The sequence below is a fragment of the Arachis hypogaea genome, chromosome 14, assembly GCF_003086295.3.
Source record: "Arachis hypogaea cultivar Tifrunner chromosome 14, arahy.Tifrunner.gnm2.J5K5, whole genome shotgun sequence".
Lineage (NCBI taxonomy): Eukaryota > Viridiplantae > Streptophyta > Magnoliopsida > Fabales > Fabaceae > Arachis > Arachis hypogaea.
In genome coordinates this window covers 66,699,772-66,711,997 of record NC_092049.1, presented here as the reverse complement: position 1 = coordinate 66,711,997, position 12,226 = coordinate 66,699,772, and the positions used below count along the sequence as shown (strand labels likewise).

The 12,226-nt window shown below is 40.9% G+C and overlaps 1 non-coding gene across 1 annotated transcript; it reads left to right on the top strand.

The window, feature by feature from the left end:
• The first annotated feature begins 11,893 nt into the window (after positions 1 to 11,893).
• LOC112745349 (small nucleolar RNA R71) lies at positions 11,894 to 12,001 on the top strand. Its single transcript, XR_003173283.1, has one exon. It is a non-coding gene; the product is annotated as a small nucleolar RNA R71 (small nucleolar RNA).
• The last annotated feature ends 225 nt before the right edge of the window (positions 12,002 to 12,226 follow it).

Below are 12,226 nucleotides of genomic sequence, written 5' to 3'. Positions count from 1 at the left end.
TTCTAGGAAGACCTTTCCTAGCGACTGGACGAACCAACATTGATATCCAAAAATGGGAGGTGACCTTGAGAGTCAATGAGGATGAGTTTAATTTGAATGCTGTCAAAGCTATGCAGCATCCAGACACCTCAAAAGACTTCATGAGCGTTGATATTATTGACTCTTTGGTAGAAGAAGTCAATATGACTGAGAGTCTCGAATCAGAGCTAGAGGACATTTTTAAAGATGTTCAGCCTGATCTGGAGGAACCAGAGAAAACAGAAGAACCTCTGAAGACTCCTTAGGAAGAGAAGCCTCCTAAACCCGAGCTCAAACCACTACCACCATCCCTGAAATATGCATTTCTGGGAGAAGATGACACTTTCCCGGTAATCATATGCTCTGCTTTAGAGCCACAGGAAGAGAAAGCACTAATTCAGGTGCTAAAGACACACATGACAGCTCTTGGGTGGTCCATAAGTGATCTTAAGGCCATTAGCCCAGTCAGATGCATGCACAAGATCCTATTGGAGGATGATACTAAGCCAGTGGTTCAACCACAGAGGCGGCTAAATCCAGCCATGAAAGAGGTGGTGCAAAAAGAGGTCACTAAGTTACTAGAGGCTGTGATTATTTATCCTATTTCTGATAGCCCCTGGGTGAGCCCTGTCCAAGTTGTCCCCAAGAAGGGAGGTATGACAGTGGTTCATAATGAAAAGAATGAACTGTTTCCTACAAGAATAGTTACAGGGTGGCGTATGTGTATTGACTACAGAAATCTCAATACAGCCACCAGGAAGAATCATTTTCTTTTACTATTCATAGACCAGATGCTAGAGAGACTAGCAGGCCATGAATACTACTGCTTTTTGGATGGCTATTCAGGTTACAACCAAATTGCAGTAGATCCTCAGGACCAAAAGAAAATAGCATTCACATGTCCATCTGGAGTATTTGCCTACGGAAGGATGCCATTTGGTCTGTGCAATGCACCTGCAACCTTTCAGAGGTGCATGCTCTCTATCTTCTCTGATGTGGTAGAGAAATTTCTGGAAGTCTTCATGGATGACTTCTCAGTATTTGGAGACTCATTCAGCTCATGTCTTGACCATCTAGCACTTGTTCTGAAAAGGTGCCAAGAGACTAACCTGGTTTTAAACTGGGAGAAGTGTCACTTTATGGTGATTGAAGGAATTGTCCTTGGGCACAAAATTTCGAACAAGGGAATAGAGGTGGATCAAGCTAAGGTAGAGGTAATTGAAAAATTACCACCACCTGCCAATGTTAAGGCAATCAGAAGCTTTCTGGGGCATGCAGGATTCTATAGGAGGTTTATAAATGATTTTTCAAAAATTGCAAAACCTCTGAGCAATCTGCTAGCTGCTGATACACCATTTGTCTTTGACACAGAGTGTCTGCAGGCGTTTGAGACTCTGAAAGCTAAGCTGGTCACAATACCAGTCATTTCTGCACCAGACTGGACATTACCATTTGAACTAATGTGTGATGCCAGTGACCATGCCATTGGTGCAGTATTGGGACAGAGGCATGACAAGCTTCTGCATGTCATTTATTATGCTAGCCGTGTTTTAAATGATGCGCAGAAGAATTACACAACCATAGAAAAGGAGTTGCTTGCCGTGGTTTATGCCATTGACAAGTTTAGATCTTATTTAGTAGGATCAAAAGTGATTGTGTACACTGACCATGCTGCTCTAAAATATCTCCTCACAAAGCAGGATTCAAAACCCAGACTCATAAGATGGGTGTTGCTTCTGCAAGACTTTGATATAGAAATAAGAGACAGAAAAGGGACAGAGAACCAAGTAGCTGATCACCTGTCCCAGATAGAACCAGTAGCAGGAGCGTCCCTCCCTCCTACTGAGATCTCTGAAACCTTTCTGGATGAGCAACTCTTTGCCATTCAGGAAGTACCGTGGTTTGCAGACATTGCAAACTATAAAGCTGTGAGATTCATACCCAAAGAGTACAGTAAGCAGCAAATGAAAAAATTGGTTTCTGATGCAAAGTACTACTGATAAACCATTATTTTATGATTTATATTGTGTTTAATTGTGTGGTTTTATCAAGTCTTTACCCACTTATTCATATGATTAGCATGTATTTACGATTCCTTTCCAAAATTGTTCCATGGTTGAAAACTTGCTTCCTAGATATCTTTTAATTATGTATTTTTATCCTCCTTTATACCATTCGATGCCGTGATCCGTGTGTTAAGTGTTTCAGGCTTCATAGGGCAGGAATGGCTTAGAGAATGGAGAGGAAGTTTGCAAAAATGGAAGAAACACAAGAAACTAAGGAGATGACTAGCGAATACTGACGCGAGCGCATGAACCACGCGAGCGCGCGAAATGGAGAAATCGTAGCGACGCGAACACATGCCTGATGCAAACGCGTGGATTGGAATTTACACGAATGACGCGAACTCGTGGCAATGAAAATCGCGGAATGACGCGAACGCGTGGACGACGCGTACGCGTGACCTGCGCGATCTGCAGAAATTATAGAATACGTTTGGGGCGATTTTGGGCCGCGTTTTAACCTAATTTTTGGCCCAGAAACACAAAATAAAACAAGGGAACCTACAAAGACTCAAGGGGGATCCACACACATTCAGATTCATCACATTAGGATTACTTTAGTTTTAGATCTGAATCTAGATTAGTGTTACATTGATAGTTTATGCTTTTGTTTTGGATTGTGGATGTTGAAGAGCCATTACCTCCGCGAAGACACTACTTTAGTTTGTTCCTTTATCCTTTACTCTTTTCAATTGACTATTGACTCTATTCAATTAAGTATGTTACATTTTGAGTTTATTAATATATAGAGTTATTTTTATTTTTAATTAAGTCTAATTCTTTCTATTTTATTTTATTCGATTATGTCTTCTTATATTTTTATGATTATTAATTCCATGTCAATGGAGTAGATTCTCCACTTGACATGGGGTCGATTAAGAGGACACACTTGAGTTGGGATGCTCAAGTGATTGGTTAAATTGGACGTTATAGGCTAATTCTGTACCTACTAACACTAGACCTCCCTAAGGGAAAGGACTAGGAATTGCGGGTAAGAGTTAGTTCAATCACTATACTTTTCTTTACTCAGTAAGGGTTAACCAAGTGACAACAACGACCTCTTTACACTACACTTGAGAAGATTCCAACAAGGATAGGACTTCCATTTAATTATTCCCCCAGTCAAAGCCTTTTATTTAGAAAATCAATAATTATTCTTAGTTTATTTTTATTGCTTTAATTCACAATTATTTTAATTACTCATTATCAAAACTCAACTTTCTGGGAATTTTCTGATTAATAAATTAGCACTCTTTCCTGCAACTCGTTGGGAAACGACCTGGGACTCATACTTCCAGTATTTTTATTTCTAAAATTTGTGACAACCCTTTTTAAATTGGTGAGGCAGATCTTAGCTGGTTAATAGCTATACGTGCAATGCTATTCTCTCATTTGGAATCTCTTAATTGGTTAACTTCTGCCACGCATCAATTTTTGGCGCCGTTGCTGGGGAGTTGCAATAGTGTGCTAAATTATTGATTAGTGTACATATTTTATTTTTAATTGCATATTTTATTTTTTTGTTTTGTTACCATGAGCTTCATGTCTTTCTCATTGAATGACGCATTCATTTCCTAATCCGAGTTTAGTCCCATTTGACCCTGAAATTGAAAGAACTCTTTCACATATTAGACGAACTCGACGTCGGTTAGCCTCTGAGGGTGGTGAAGTGATTATTATCGATTCACCAGTCTCATCTGAGGGCGAATCTGAACCGCCGTTTGAGAGTGAGACAAGCTCATTTACTACTGATTCAGTTGATTCACGTCCAAGTGACATGGTAGAACCCAGGAGAATTACTCTCCAGGAGGCAGGAGCCCCAGATTTCACACTGCAACCGTATCAAGTGCGTCATCCAAATTTGGCTGCAGATTTTGAACTAAAGACTGCACTAATCAACTTGATGCCCAAGTTTCATAGCTTACCTGCTCAAGAGCCTATCAAGCACCTTCAGGATTTCCAGACAGCCTGTTTTACTGTCAGGCGTCATGGTGCAGATGAAACTTCTATCCTGTTAACCGCCTTCCCATTTTCTCTTGAAGGAAAGACAAGGGAGTGGTACTACACCCAACCGGAAGCGACTGTTACTAACTGGGATACGCTTAGAAAAGAATTTTTGAAAAAATACTTTCCAGCTGAAGTTACTGACAGATTGAGGAAAGACATTTCAATGATTGTTCAAGGCGAATCCGAGACTCTCTACGGATATTGGGAGTGCTTCAACATTCTCCTGGACGTATGTCCCCATCACATGATTGATAGACTAGTATTGAACAGCTACTTCACTCAAGGCATGAACCCCCAGGATAAGACTACACTGGAAGGTGCTAGTAATGGTTCCTTGAAAAAGTACAAAACCACAGATGAAGCATAGCAGCTGATCAGTGACTTAGCTGAATCTACTAGGAATCACAGACAGAGGCGCAACCACCCCAAAGCTGTTGCCAAAGTTTCTTCTAGCATTGAAACTACTGCTCTCGCACAGAGTATATGTGAAATGACCAACCTGCTGAAACAAATGCAGTTGAATCAACAACAAGCACAATAAGCTCAGCCTCTCCCACCACAGCAAAGCCAACAGTTGGTCCCACAAAGAGTATGCGGGATCTGTGCTGATTATAGTCATTATACAGATGAATGTCCGCAGCTCCAACAGGAAGACAACACTGTGGCAGCCACTCATAACTTCTATGACCGCCCGAATCAAGGATACAATCAACAAGGTGGCAACCATAACCAAGGTGGCAACTATAACCATGGATGGCAGGACAACTCCAATCAAGGATGGAAAGATAATTCTAACCCTGGCTGGAGGGACAACTACAACAGAGGAGGCAGAGACAATAATAGAAACCAGAGGTGGAATAACAATAACAACAACAGACAGTAGAATCAGAACCAACCTTATAGAGCACCTCACCTAAGACAATCACAAGGAACCCAGCATAACCAACAACAAGTTCGTCAGAGCACTTATTCTAATTCTTCATCAAATGATGAGATGCTCCGCTCTCTTGCGCAAGGACAACAAGACATGCAGGCACAACTAAACTTTAGTCTGAATGGCTTGACTGCCACTTTACAAGCTCTCATCTCCCAGATGAATTCCTCATTTAATTCCACACATCAACCTTCAAGCTCCAGTGGAATTCCTTTTCAACCACTGCCTAATCCCAAAGGTGGCGTTAATGCCATCACTTTGAGGTCCGGAACCACCTTACAAGAGAGGAACCATGAGGAGCCAAGCCCACTAGAACACGTGCCAGCAGAGGATATGATGGAAGTGAAAGATGCTGAAAAGGAAGAGGACATACAAGACATAGTTGAAGAAGAGGACCACAGAATGAAGCACCAAGGGATGCAGAAGCTGCAAATCGTGCCCATCCTATCCCTTTTCCACAACTTGCAAGGAAGCCCAGAAAGCAGATGGAACTTGATCCCAAAATGGTAGAAATATTCAAAAAGGTTGAGGTAACTGTTCCCCTTTTTGATGTTATTCAACAGGTACCTAAATACGCAAAGTTTCTAAAGAATTTGTGCATACATAAAGATAAGATTAATGAATTAGAGACTATTCCTTTAGGTAGCTCTATATCTGCTTTAATGGAAAGTATACCTGAAAAATGTAGGGATCCAGGTCCATGTATGGTTAACTGTACCATTGGAGGTGTGATATTTTCTGACTGTATGTGTGATTTGGGAGCGTGTGTTAGTATAATGCCTTTGTCTATATATGATACTTTGAGGCTCCCTCCCTTAAAAAGGTCGGCAGCTCATTTTGTGCTAGCAGATAAAACCATTATTACAGTAGTTGGAATTGCTGAAGATGTATTAGTGAGCATTAAGGGGCTCACATTTCTCATTGAATTCTACATCCTGGAAATGCACCCTAAGGACTCAGGAAGACCATCATCAATCCTGCTTGGAAGACCATTCCCAAAGACTTCAAAGTTTAAGTTGGATGCATTCTCAGGAAGTTACTCCTTTGAGATAGATGGCAGAACAGTGAGTTTCAGTTTAAATGAAACTATGAAGCTAGTGCACAAAATTGTGATCTCAGGCAACGGCGCCAAAAACTCTGTACGCACGTCTTAATAAATCGTTTTTCATTCACAACTTCGATACAACTAACCAGCAAGTGCACTGGGTCATCCAAGTAATAAACCTTACGTGAGTAAGGGTCGATCCCACGGAGATTGTTGGTATGCAGCAAGCTATGGTCACCTTGTAAATCTCAGTAAGGCGGATATAAAATAGTTATGGAGTTTTTGAAAATAAATAATAAATAGACAGAAAACAAAGATAGAAATACTTATGTATATCATTGGTGAGAATTTCAGATAAGTGTATGGAGATGCGTTCGTTCCTCTGAACCTCTGCTTTCCTGCTGTCTGCATCCAATCAATCTTACTCCTTTCCATGGCTGGCTTTATGTAAGGACATCACCATTGTCAATAGCTACTTTTCATCCTCTTTGTAAAATGGTCCGATGCGCTGTCACTGCATGGCTAATCATCTGGAGGCATCACCGTGGTCAATGGCTGCATCCTATCCTCTTGTGAAAATGGTCCAAATGCTCTGTCACAGCACGACTAATCATCTGAGGTTTTCGATCATACTGGAATAGGATTCACCCTCCTTTTGCGTCTGTCACTACGCCCAGCACTCGCAAGTTTGAAGTTTGTCACAGTCATTCAATCCCAGAATCCTACTCGGAATACCACAGACAAGGTTTAGACTTTCCGGATTCTCATGAATGCCGCCATCAATCTAGCTTACACCACGAAGATTCTGATTAAGAGATCCAAGAGATAATCATTCAATCTAAGGTGGAACGGAAGTGGTTGTCAGGCACGCGTTCGTGGGGGAATGATGATGATTGTCACGTTCATCACATTCATGTTGAAGTGCGAATGAATATCTTAGAAGAGGAATAAGTTAAGTTGAATAGAAAAACAGTAGTACTTTGCATTAATCTTTGAGGAACAGCAGAGCTCCACACCTTAATCTATGGAGTGTAGAAACTCTACCGTTGAAAATACATAAGTGAAAGGTCCAGGCATGGCCGAACGGCCAGCCCCCAAAGCCTGATCACAGGATCAAAAATACAATCCAGGATGTCTAATACAATAGTAAAAAGTCCTATTTATACTAAACTAGCTACTAGGGTTTACAGAAGTAAGTAATTGATGCATTCAACTCCAAGAATGACCTCTCCATGTGGAAACTTCAAGCTCAGCCCAAACACACACCAAGACTGTAGTTTAACTCTGGCGTATTTCTGGCGTTCAACTCTGGCTTGTAACGTGTTTCTGGCGTTTAACTCCAGACTATAGCGTAGAACTGGCGTTCAACGCCCTTTTGCGTCGTCTAAACGCGGCCAAAGAATGGACTATTATATATTGCTGGAAAGCCCTGGATGTCTACGTTCCAACGCAATTAGAAGCGCACCATTTTGAGTTCTGTAGCTCCAGAAAATCCACTTTGAGTGCAGGGTGGTCAGAATCCAACAGCATCAGCAGTCCTTCTTCAACCTCTGAATCTAATTTTTGCTCAAGTCCCTCAATTTCAGCCAGAAAATACCTGAAATCACAAAAAAACACACAAACTCATAGTAAAGTCCAGAAATGTGAATTTAACATAAAATTTAAAGAAAACATCCCTAAAAGTAACTAGATCCTACTAAAAACATACTAAAAATAATGCCAAAAAGCGTATAAATTATCCGCTCATCACAACACCAAACTTAAATTGTTGCTTGTCTCCAAGAAACTGAAAATCAAATAGGATAAAAAGAAGAGAATATACTATAAATTCCAAACTATCAATGAAACATAGCTCCAATCAGATGAGCGGGCCTTGTAGCTTTTTGCCTCTTGAATAGTTTTGGCATCTCACTTTATCCATTGAGGTTCAGAATGACTGGCATCTATAGGAACTCAGAGTTCAGATAGTGTTATTGATTCTCCTAGTTCAGTATGTTGATTCTTGAACACAGCTACTTTATGAGTCTTGGCCGTGGCCCTAAGCACTTTGTTTTCCAGTATTACCACCGGATACATAAATGCCACAGACACATAATTAGGTGAACCTTTTCAGATTGTGACTCAGCTTTGCTAAAGTCCCCAATTAGAGGTGTCCAGGGTTCTTAAGCACACACTTCTTTTGCTTTGGACCTTGACTTTAACCGCTCAGTCTCAAGTTTTCGCTTGACACCTTCACGCCACAAGCACATGGTTAGGGACAGCTTGGTTTAGCCGCTTAGGCCAGGATTTTATTCCTTTAGGCCCTCCTATCCACTGATGCTCAAAGCCTTGGGATCCTTTTTATTACCCTTGCCTTTTGGTTTTAAGGGTTACTGGCTTTTTGCTCTTGCCTCTTGGTTTTAAGAGCTTTTGGCTTTTTCTGCTTGCTTTTCTTTTTCTTTCTATTTTTTTTTGCTATTTTTTTTTCTGCAAGCTTTGTTCTTTGCTGCTTTTTCTTGCTTCAAGAATCATTTTTATGATTTTTCAGATTATCAAATAACATGTCTCCTTGTCATCATTCTTTCAAGAGCCAACATATTTAACATTCTTAAACAACAACTTCAAAAGACATATGCACTGTTCAAGCATTCATTCAGAAAACAAAAAGTATTGTCACCACATCAACATAATTAAACTAAGTTCAAGGATAAATTCGAAACTCATGTACTTCTTGTTCTTTTGAATTAAAACATTTTTTTCATTTAAGAGAGGTGATGGATTCATAGGACATTCATAACTTTAAGACAAAGTTATTAAATACTAGTGATCATGTAATAAGACACAAACTTAGATAAGCACTTAACATAGAAAACGAAAAATAGAGAATGTAAGAACATGGAATGAGTCCACCTTAGTGATGGTGGCATTTCCTTCTTGAGGAACCAATGATGTCCTTGAGCTCTTCTATGTCTCTTCCTTGTCTTTGTTGCTCCTCCCTCATTGCTTTTTGATCTTCTCTAATTTCATGAAGGATGATGGAGTGCTCTTGATGTTCCACCCTTAGTTGTCCCATGTTGGAACTTAATTCTCCTAGGGAGGTGTTGATTTGCTCCCAATAGTTTTGTGGAGGAAAGTGCATCCCTTGAGGTATCTCAGGGATTTCTTGATGGTGAGCTTCCTCATGTGTTTCTTGAGCTCCATGAGTGGGCTCTCTTGTTTGCTCCATCCTTTTCTTAGTGATGGGCTTGTGAGATGAATCTTTCCATCTCCCATGGCTCAGAGGTGGAAGCACTTGTCTTCCCTTTCCTCTTTCTTGAGGTTTCTCTAGCCTTAGGTGCCATTAATGGTTATGGAAAAACAAAAAAGCTATGCTTTTACCACACCAAACTTAGAATATTGCTCGCCCTCGAGCAAAAGAAGAAAGAATAGAAGAAGAATAAGAAGAAGATATAGAGGAGATGGAGGGGTGTGTGTATTCGGCCATATGGGTGGGATTGGGTGGGAAAGAGATGTTGAATTTTGAAGGTAGGTGGGTGTATAGATGTGAGTGGTAAATGGAAAACAGAAGGGATGACCATGAATAGAGAGAGAGAGAGAGGGTGAGGTAGGTGGGGATCCTGTGAGGTCCACAGATCCTGAGGTGTCAAGGATTTACATCCCTGCACAAATTAGGCATGTAAAATGCCTTTGCATGCAATTCTGGCGTTTAAACGCTGAATTGATGCTTGTTCTGGGTGTTCACCGCCCAGATGCAGCATATTTCTGGCGTTGAACGCCAGCCAGATGCTTGTTTCTGGCGTTCAGCGCCAGCTCTTCCTCAATGTGCATTTCTGGCGTCTGAACGCCAGAATGCTGCTTGTTTCTGGCGTTCAACGCCAGAAACATGCTCTGTTCTGGCGTTGAACGCCAGACAGATGCTCCTTACTGGCTTTTAAACGCCAGTGAGATCCTCCTCCAGGGTGTGATTTTTCTTCTGCTGTTTTTGATTCTGTTTTCAATTTTTATATTTATTTTGTGACTCCACATGATCATGGACCTAATAAAACATGAAATAACAATAAAAAATAAATTAAAATTAGATAAATAAAAATTGGGTTGCCTCCCAACAAGCGCTTCTTTAATGTCAATAGCTTGACAGTGGGCTCTCATGGAGCCTCACAGATGTTCAGAGCATTGTTGAGACTCCCCAACACCAAACTTAGAGTTTAGATATGGGAGTTCAACACCAAACTTAGAGTTTGGTTGTGGCCTCCCAACACCAAACTTAGAGTTTGACTGTGGGGGCTCTGGTTGACTCTGTTTTGAGAGAAGCTTACTGTGCCTCTTTTCCATGTTTACAGAAGGATGTCCTTGAGTTTTAAACTCAAGGGAGTCCTCATTCAATTGAAGGACTAATTCGCCTCTGTCAACATCAATCACAGCTCTTGCTGTGGCCAAGAAGGGTCTTCCAAGGATGATGGATTCATCCTCATCCTTCCCAGTATCTAGGACTATGAAGTCAGCAAGGATGTAAAGGCCTTCAACCTTTACTAACACGTCCTCTACTTGTCCATAAGCCTGTTTTCTTGAATTGTCTGCCATCTCTAATGAGATTTTAGCAGCTTGTACCCCAAAGATTCCCAGTTTCTCTATTACAGAGAGCGGCATGAGGTTTATCCCTGAACCAAGGTCACACAGAGCTTTTTCAAAGATCATGGTGCCTATGGTACAAAGTATTAGTAACTTTCCAGGATCCTATTTCTTCTGAGACAATGTCAGTTGATCCAGATCACTTAGTTCATTGGTGAACAAGGGAGGTTCATCTTCCCAAGTCTCAATACCAAATAATTTGGCATTCAGCTTCATGATTACACCAAGGTACTTCGTAACTTGCTCCTTAGTAACATCCTCATTCTCTTCAGAAGAGGAATACTCATCAGAGCTCATGAATGGCATAAGGAGGTTTAATGGAATCTCTATGGTCTCTAGATGAGCCTCAGATTCCTTTGGTTCCTCAATGGGAAACTCCTTATTGATCACTGGACGTCCCAGGAGGTCTTCCTCCTTGGGATTCACATCCTCCTCCTCTTTTGTGGTTTCGGCCATGATGGTCATTTCAATGGCCTTGCACTCTCCTTTTGGATTTTCTTCTGTATTGCTTGGGAGAGTACTAGGGGGGATTTCAGTGACTCTTTTACTCAGCTGGCCCACTTGTGCCTCCAAATTTCTAATGGAGGACCTTGTTTCATTCATGAAACTTACAGTGGCCTTAGATAGATCAGAGACTAAGTTTGCTAAATTAGAGGTATTTTGTTCAGAGTTCTCTGTCTGTTGCTGAGTGGATGATGGAAAAGGTTTACTATTGTTAAACCTATTTCTTCCACCATTATTAAAGCCTTGTTGGGGCTTTTGTTGATCCTTCCATGATAGATTTGGGTGATTTCTCCATGAGGGGTTATAGGTGTTTCCATAAGGTTCACCCATATAATTTACCTCTGCTATTGCAGGGTTCTCAGGATCATAAGCTTCTTCTTCAGAAGATGCCTCTTGAGTGCTGTTGGATGCAGCTTGCATTCCATTCAGACTCTGAGAAATCATATTGACTTGCTGAGTCAATATTTTATTCTGAGCCAATATGGCATTCAGAGTATCAATTTCAAGAACTCCCTTCTTCTGAGGCATCCCATTACTCACAGGATTTCTCTCAGAAGTGTACATAAACTGGTTATTAGCAACCATGTCAATGAGTTCTTGAGCTTCTGCAGGCGTTTTCTTTAGGTGAATGGATCCACCTGTAGAAGTATCCAATGACATCTTAGATAACTCAGACAGACCATCATAGAATATATCCAGGATGGTCCATTCTGAAAGCATGTCAGAAGGACACTTTTTGGTCAGTTGCTTGTATCTCTCCCAAGCTTCATAGAGGGATTCACCTTCTTTCTGTCTGAAGGTTTGAACATCCACTCTAAGCTTGCTCAGCTTTTGAGGAGGAAAGAACTTGGCTAAGAAAGCCGTGACCAGCTTATCCCAAGAGTTCAGGCTATCTTTGGGTTGAGAGTCCAACCATACTCTAGCTCTGTCTCTTACAGCAAAAGGGAAAAGCATGAGCCTGTAGACTTCAGGATCTACTCCATTAGTCTTAACAGTATCACAGATCTACAAAAATTAAGTTAAGAACTGAAAAGGATCTTCAGATGG